Below are 8315 nucleotides of genomic sequence, written 5' to 3' on the forward strand. Positions count from 1 at the left end.
TTTAAAAAGTCTCCCAGTCAACTGTCAAATCAAGGCAAGTTTATTTGTATAGCACATCTAGCATCTCAGCAACATTTTAAAGTGCTTTACATGATAATAAAAAATTACATTGCAGTGGCGTAATAAAGGCGAGTAAATAGAATTTGGACTACAGACCAAAATTAATGATGTTTCAATTAATACTTTAAATAGAATAATCAAAAGCAACTCTAATCAAATGGTTTTAAAAAATTTATTTAAAAGAACTTAGGAATTCAGCATTTTTGCATTTTTCTGGAATTTTGTTCCAGATCAGTGGAGCATAAAAACAGAATGTTGCTTTGGTTTTGGTTGTAAGGAGGATGAGTAGACCTGACCCAGCAGACCCGAGTGGTCTGGAAGGTTGATACGGCAAAAAATCTTTACTGTATTTTGGTGCTAACCCATTCAGTGATTTTTAAACTAACAAAAGTATTTCAAAGTCTATTCTCTGAGAAACAAGGAGCTAGTGTAAGGACTTTAGAACTGTGGTGATGTGCTTTATTTTCTTACTTTTAGTGAGGACGTGGGCATCAGTGTTCTGGATCAACTGCAGCTGTCTGATTGACTTTTTAGGCAGACCTGTGTAGATACTGTTGCACTAATCAATTCGACTAAAAATGAACGCATGAATTAGTTTTTCAAGATCCTGCTAGGACATTAGTCCTTTAATCCTGGAAATGTTCTTCAGGTCATAGAAGGTCGATTTAGTGACTGTCATTATGTTCCTCTTAAGGTTCAGGTCTGAGTCCATACCTACACACAAACTAAAGGTCCTTAAGACTAGAGTTTCATAGCTTATTGATGTGTTCCCTGAAGTCATGGCTCATTGATGTGTTTTCTGAAAGACAAAGTAACCCACAATCCAATCCCAAATTAGAAAATCTGAATTAGGAAACACAAAAAACTGACGCAAAACATTGTATGTGCAGCTTGAGGTGAACAGCTAAACACACCAAAGCCAAAAAAACTGGTGTGGGGCTCGAGCATGTATTGCCTGTAAATGTAGAGTAATATAAAGGATGACTGCAGGTGCTGACTTATTATCCAACAGATCTGGACTATTTCCCATGAGCTCAAGGTGCTTCCTCAAGGTGAAGAGTTTTCCCTGGCAGTATACCAACTAAGCTGAGGGCTAGATATTTTACACTGCTTTCTTGTGAGCCGGTCTTTTCTTATTTTACTTTTTGCCATTTAACCATGGAACTTCGAAAGGGGGTTGCAATACAACATTTGGTTTCTCTTAGAAGGGGAAATTGCTCTTCCAAATTTCACATTATTGCTTTCCCTGTCTTGCCTGACCCTCTTAGGATGTCTCTCGCCTCTGGATTGCAACCTTGTTTCTGCCTCTCGACCAAAGCCTCCTGCCTCGCCCCTGGATTTGTCTGCCTGAGTCTGCCTGCCTGGTTTCACCCAGTTATTGCCCCCACCTGACCACTGAGTCTTGGATCTCCGAGTTGGCAATCCGACTTCTGGCTGCGGCGTGTTCTGCACCGACCCCCCCGGTCCGGAGATCGCCAGGACCGCACCCTGCAAAGGAGCCTATTCAGATTCCTCCATCCTACACGGACTCTGTTCAGTGATCCCGGCTCCCCGGCTGGTGGAGTCCTGAGTATCTGTGCGCTGCTCCTGAATAAATCTTTTAACTTTTATTCTGTTTCTGGCTGAAATTCTGGGTCCTCCGTCCTGAACCTTACAGTTTTGCTAGCCTGACCATGTCTGTTTTTGCCGTCACCCTCTGTAGTAAGTTTTTGTTAATAACATTTTTTCATTTACCGTCATGCTGTCTGCTCTTCTGCATTCCGGGGTCCTCCGCTACACAAACCCTGACAATTCTGTTGATTGTAGTTTGCTTACGCAATACTGTTTGTTACAGGAACTGGACCTTTTGACAAGTATTCCTCTTCTTTTCTAGGGTGAAATTTCGGGTCCTCTGTCCTGAACCTCACAGAGAAAATCTGGCCATAATGGACCCCTCGCCAGCACAGCAGTGGCGCGCCTGCGTGGATAACTCCATCACTCGTCTTGATTCTGGAATGAGTGAGATTATCACCATGTTGCGATCCATGTCCCCTGTTTCTACTCAGGCACCTTTACAGCCAGCTCCACCCAGCCCTCCTGCTGTACCTGTCATGGTGAAAGAACCCTGGAATTATTCAAGGGGGATTCCGACCAGTGTCAGGCTTTCCTTACTCAGTGTGAGATACATTTTGAATTACAGCTGTCCTCTTTCCCCACTGAGCGCTCTAAATTGACGTTTGTCATCTCCTTTTTAGTTGGCAAAGCCAAACAGTGGGGCACAGCTGAGTGGCAGAATGGCGCTTCCTATTCAGCCTTTTCTAAGGAGCTCATCAGAGTTTTTGATCTGGTCCTCCCAAGTCGGGAGGCCGCCAGGGGGTTGTTGTCCTTGAGGCAGTGAGATAAGAGTGTGACGGCTTACATTATCGATTTTCATCTGCTGGCTGCTGACAGTGGCTGGAATGAGGAAGCTTTAATGGATGCCTGTATGCAAGGATTAAATGATAGGGTTAAGGATGAACTGGCTACTCGAGAATATCCCTCCACCCTTATTGAATTGGAGAACCTGGCGTCTAGAATTGACCTCAGACTCAGTGAGAGAGGGAGGGAGAGGCGTCAGGGGGGGCTCAGTCCTCTTCAGCTTGGAGCTCTGGGTGGCACCCAGAGCCTCTGATCTCTCCTCCCCAGGTCTTAAAACCTGAACCTATGCAAATAGGGAGGACCAAAATCTCGGTAGAGGAACGTTCACGTCGTCGTCAGCTGAACCTGTGCTTTTACTGCGGGGGCCTAGGTCACACAGTCACTAAGTGTCCATTAAAAGGGCCGGCTCAGTAGAGGTGAGGGGGACTCTACTGAGCCGTAGTCTGCTGTCTGTCTCCTCATGATCTTTTCCTGCTAACATCCTAGTCTCCTCTGTTTCTCACCAGGTGTCCATTTTTATTGATTCTGGAGCGGACACAGAATTCATGGACGAGGCTTTTGCCAAGACTCTTGGAATTGAACTTTTTCCTACACCCGACACCCATAACATCCTGGCTCTGGACGGACATCACCTCTCCAGCTCCCATCTGAGAACTGATAAGATTGGTCTGGTCCTTGGTGGAAATCATCAGGAGGAGATTTCCTTTCTCATTATCAGTTCACCTCAGTTACCCATTGTTCTGGGAGCTTCGTGGCTTAAGAGACATAACCCTCACAGTGACTGGCAGGCCCAAGAAATTTTGGGTTGGTCTAGGGCCTGTTCAGCTTCCTGTTTGTCCTCCGCCAGAATTTTGTCCGTCCCTGATAACGCCATAGAAGAGACTTATCCTGACCTGTCAAAGGTTCCCCCAGAATATAATTATCTGAAAGAGGTGTTTAACAAGCCTCGGGCCACGGCAATTCCTCCCCACAGGCCTTACAATTTTGCCATTGAACTCCTCCCAGGTACGTCTCCTCCTAGGGGGCGCCTCTATTCATTGTCCGGGCCGGAGTATGAGGCCATGAAGAAGTACGTAGACAACTCCCTAAAAGCAGGCATTATTCGACCCTCCTCATCTCCTACTGGGGTTGGGTTCTTCTTTGTTGGCAAGAAAGATGGCTCCTTAAGACCATGTATCGAGTATAGAGGGTTAAATGAGATCACAGTCAAGAATCGGTACCCTCTTCCACTCATGAACTCAGCTTTTGACCACGTTCAGGGGGCCAGGTTCTTCACCAAACTGGACCTACGTAATGCTTATCATTTAGTCCGCATTAGAGAGGGCGATGAGTGGAAAACAGCCTTCAACACCCGCAACGGCCACTACGAGTACTTGGTCATGCCTTTTGGCCTGACCAACGACCCTGCTGTATTTCAAGCTTTGGTTAATGTCTTGAGGGACATGGTGGGGCATTTTGTGTTTGTTTACCTTTATGACATCTTGATTTACTCACAAGACCAGGAGACTGTTGTGGAATTTTCTTATCAAAGTGGGTAGAAGTTGACTCATAACAAGAGAAAATCTGGACTTTGTCTTATAAGTTTTATTCAAAGGCATTCAGCATTTGAAGACCCTGACACTGAGGTTAGTCAGTGAAACAGAGCCCCGATCAACATTTACACACAGTATTTATACCAGAACATGACAGTGTTATCTCAACACTTCAAAGAGTCTGTGTTTTATGACCCCAGATCCTTCTCGGGTTCAGAGGTGACTAGGTTACCTAGGAACAACCATCTACTCTCCCTGAGGCATCACCCTAACAAATGCCCTTAACCATTAAACGTCTGATAATGGCTTTTACAGTTTCCTCCTCTAACACAGATGTTCACTGGAGTGAGGTAAACCAAAGGTCATACACTGTGGAATGCTTACTGCAAGAATTTCCATCACACTCCCTTCTTCTGATTACAAGATAATCACAACTAAAGGAAAATTCTTCAAAACCATCACCCCTCTCAGCTAACAGATAATCCAAAGCCATTCTAGTTTGCGAACTCATCGTTCTAATAGCTTAGGCTGATTGAAGTATAAGTTGTGACCGTAGGTAATAAGTGAGCTAGATAACATACTCCAGACCAAGTAGCAGGCAGATACAGATTTGATCTATTTCCACACATCCAACCCATGTTCTTAGGACACGAAAACCCATCTCTACTAGGAAAAGTAACAAGAACCCTGCCTGGCCATACAATTAACCTCCATCCGGTAAGGCTGTAAGATTAAGAGTTAACACAAAGGGATCTGGAGCCAAAGATTCTGAAATAGTATAAGGATCAGTCCTGACAGGACAAGGTCTAGATGTATTAATGTGGGTCACGGCACATGAAACTGGTATAATAGTTTTACAACCCTCCGTCTTTCCAAGGAAATAAGGTGTACTTTCCTCCTGTTTAATACAAATATCTGGATCTTTAATCGGATTTCTAATACCCCGAATTCTATAAAGAGTTCCTGTAGAAGCACACGTTAAATTAGTCTCACTAGAAAATTTACTAACATTTCTGCTTTTTCTTACAGTATAATTCCTCACAGTTTTGATGCATCAGTTGCCACCAAACATTATCAGTATGATCATAGTAGTCAGAAAAGTGATAAATCTCTCTTCGAATCCGCTGATGAATATTATTAGTCAGATTAACCACACATTGTCTTTGCTGTACCTTTCCCAAAATGAACACAAGAGTTATAAAAAATATTTGCAATACCAATCATTAGCATCAGAACAGACCATCTTCCATTTAACTGCACCGTGACCTTGAAGTGGAATGTCCTTTCTTCTGGTACTGAAAGCAAACAGTTTTTTTTCAAAGAAAACAAATTATAAACACAACTTAAAAAACAAAAAAAAACAAAAAATCCTGCTCACTCTCCTGAGTGGCTTCAAGCTGCCCTGTTACCAGTCTGGTACAGGTGGGCGGTCGTAGGAAGCTCCTCTAGAAATATATTTAGAAACAGGAACTCTAACCTGCTGGAAGTTAGGCTTCCATAGTCCAACTGAACAACGGTGGAAATGAACACATTCAAACTTGTAATAATACCATAACGATAAATATCAAGCAATAAACATAAAAGTTAGATAAAAGCATCCGAGATTTCCTCCTCAGAGTCAGTTTCGCTGTCAAAGTGGGAGGAAAGAATCTCTCACTGTGGTGTGTGTGCAGTGAGGCAAATGACCTTATGATTTCTAACTTTCAGGCAATGCGATGGCCTTAAGTAGATTTTGAAATAACGTTGCACTGCCCAAGGGATTATTGTGCCCTTGTAAGAACAGTGTTCTTCAACCACCTGTTCAATCACTCGCCAGTGATCAGCTTACAGTTCTTTGTCTTGTGGTGGTCCGCTGTCCTCACACCTTTCAGCCGTGGATGATCCAGTTAGAAGATGACTTGTGTCCTGGAAGCCAGATGAAGCTGGAGGAGCTGGAGCTTTCCTGCAGCTTTCCTGCAGCTTTCCTGGGTGTCTAGTAGGATCTGATATGGGCCATTCCAGCACCTGGACTTCCTGTGTTTTCTCCTAAATTTTCTGACCAAAATCCAGTCGCCAGGAATAAAGGACTGGAGGGTGGAAGTGGCTGTTTCTGGTAATGCAGCCTTCACCATCTGTGAAACTTGAGAAAATACAGTGGACAGGTTTTTACAGTAAAACAACATCCTATCTTCACACAAAGGTGTGGAAGAAAATTTTCCTGGCAATATCCCCATGTCCAAATTAGGAGACCTGCCACACAGCACTTCAAAAGGACTGAGATTTGCCTGTGTCCTTTGTCTCAATCTCACATAAGTGAGAACAATAGGTAGAGCCTTCACAACGCTTGGCTAATTTTCAATTCAAAGTCCCATTCTCAAACCTAAGTGCTTAACTACATGAACTTCATCAAAACATCCAACAAAATCCAAAGAATTGATCTTCTGACTTCACCTGATATACTAGCAGTGACCATCAGCTAAATATTCTGAATATCAAAAATGTGACCTGATGTTTGTGGAAGGTCTGATTACAGGTCAATATTTCATAGTTTCAGAATACCCAAAAAGAATTTCAAAAATGGTCTAATCTGTGGAGATATAAAATTTCACAAAAGAATCAACACCATAATTTCAGAGAGGTTTTCATAATGTGGTCTTAGGAAGCTATGCACCATTTATATAAACAAAGTACAATGTTTCTCTCGCATTGTCACTAAGTCCTCACTGGAGGTATGAGCTACCCTTTTTCTCCTGAGTGCAAAAACTTTTGGAACCCCATGTTACTTTATTCTGACATTCCCCTCTTCTGACGCAGGGTCCAACCCATGCGACAATCCAGCAAAAAGTTTGTACAAAAATGTTTTAATAACCAAGATCACATAACCTAGAACCAAAGAAATGAATTCTGACATAACTATGTGTCACTATGAATTTAACGAAAGCAACATAAATAAAATCCAGATGTTTTTAACTGCAATTCAGTTCCATTAACAACTAAACACAAACTTTAGTTATTCAGTTCATCAATGTCTCACTTAGAAATTAGTCACATATCATCCTGATTTGTCTTGTACAAAGATGAGTATTAGATTAATGGACATCTAATGTAATTCAGATGCATAAACCCTACAAATTCGAATCTAATAAATAATTCCCACCATGTATAAAATCATAACTCTGATTCTTTATCAAACATATATTCCTTACTTTTGGCATATCTTGAATTGTCAGCTAGCTTAATGGTACCAGGGAAACTTTCAATCTAATAAATCACCAATGATTCTGTATGCAAAACTAATTCTTCAAACTAGTTTAAACTATTTAATTAACCTTTTAACAATAAAACACATAAATCCAAAAGTCATGCTACATCCTTAATCCTTATACAAAAAAAAATATATATGTTTTTAAGGCAACAATCACTACAAGCATTTTGATTCTATTGTCTCTTAAACAGTGTTAAAACTCAGGAAGGGAGGTGCTGAGCGTTACCATGACAACAAAGGCATGAACCAACCTGGTAGGTGGGCAGAGTCAGGCAGAACTAACCTTTGATTGACAGCCTATGGGCGGACCCACAGTTTCTTCATCCCATCCCACATTAGTGTAACTTAAACTGCAAAACTGTTAACATGCACCTACCTGAGAAACAAGCTGCTTCTTAACTCTCCTGAAAACTCAAAGTTTAATCAATCTGGGATTTAGAAACATTATTCTAAACATGGATTATTGTTTCATGCAACATATAATCAAACATTCAGTCCAACAAAACAAAGACAAAACATCAAAGACAAACAAATGGCCAAATTTGAAGCTTCAAGAATTCAAAGACATTTTTAACAATCTCTTTTCAGAATATGTTTTCTCAGCCATATCTTTTAATGCTATAATTGATCAATTTTGTTATGACAATCGTCAGGATCCTTTTTAAAAATGAGTGCACATAGTCCAAAGAGATCTCAAAGTATTTAGAAGCACAGCAACAGTTTTCTCTTATATGAATCCAAATTTACTGATGCTGAAACCTTTTGCTAATTCTTTGTACTGTAACTCTGTAATAATAACTACAATCCTGAGAGTTATTGTTATAGTTCTCTTTTTGTTTGGCTCAATTTGATTGCAGCTGCATTGCAGAATTTCAAGTTAAATGCAAAGAAGCATTTTTAATTTAATTCAACTCAAATTCAAAGATACTTTATTGATCCCCGAGGGGAAATTAGAAAAGTCAGCGTTGACATTTTCATGTTATACCCAAACTAAACAAAACTGCAGTGTTTGACTTAATCAGAAATTAAGATAAGAAGCTTGTCTCCAAACTGGACTTTTCCCCACATAATGTTTCAAAAAA

The sequence above is a fragment of the Girardinichthys multiradiatus genome, chromosome 17 (genome assembly GCF_021462225.1).
Source record: "Girardinichthys multiradiatus isolate DD_20200921_A chromosome 17, DD_fGirMul_XY1, whole genome shotgun sequence".
Taxonomy (NCBI): domain Eukaryota; kingdom Metazoa; phylum Chordata; class Actinopteri; order Cyprinodontiformes; family Goodeidae; genus Girardinichthys; species Girardinichthys multiradiatus.